We start from the raw sequence: 522 nt of genomic DNA, 5'->3' as shown, positions 1-522 counted from the left end.
TCTACCGTGACATGCACGGGGTCAGCCAAGGAGACCGCACGGAGCACACAGTTCTACCGTGACATGCACGGGGTCAGCCACGAGACCGCACGGAGCACACAGTTCTACCGTGACACGCACGGGGTCAGCCACGGAGACCGCACGGAGTACAGTTCTACCGTGACATGCATGGGGTCAGCCACGGAGACCACATGGAACACACAGTTCTACCGTGACACGCACGGGGTCAGCCACGGGGACCGCACGGAACACACAGTTCTACCGTGACAGGCACGGGGTCAGCCACTGAGACCACACGAAGCACAGCTCTACTGTGACAAGCATGGGGTCTGCCACAGAGACCACACGGAACACACAGTTCTACTGTGACACGCACGGTGTCAGCCACTGAGACCACACGGAGCACAGCTCTACCGTGACACGCATGGGGTCAGCCACGGGGACTGCACAGAGCACACAGTTCTACTGTGACACAAATGGGGTCAGCCACTGAGAACCACACAGAGCACAGCTCTATCATGA

At 59.4% G+C, this 522-nt stretch overlaps 1 protein-coding gene across 1 annotated transcript in view; it reads right to left on the bottom strand.

Annotated features, from left to right (window-relative positions):
• The window catches only part of RNF157 (ring finger protein 157), a 116,133-nt gene that overhangs the window by 17,771 nt on the left and 97,840 nt on the right, over nt 1–522 (bottom strand). The gene's annotated exons all lie outside the window — the stretch shown is intronic.

The sequence above is a fragment of the Orycteropus afer genome, unplaced genomic scaffold (genome assembly GCF_000298275.1).
Source record: "Orycteropus afer afer isolate SDZICR_OR568_19922 unplaced genomic scaffold, OryAfe1.0 scaffold00018, whole genome shotgun sequence".
In the NCBI taxonomy this organism is placed as follows: Eukaryota; Metazoa; Chordata; class Mammalia; order Tubulidentata; family Orycteropodidae; genus Orycteropus; species Orycteropus afer.
This window is presented reverse-complemented; position numbering and strand designations above follow the sequence as displayed.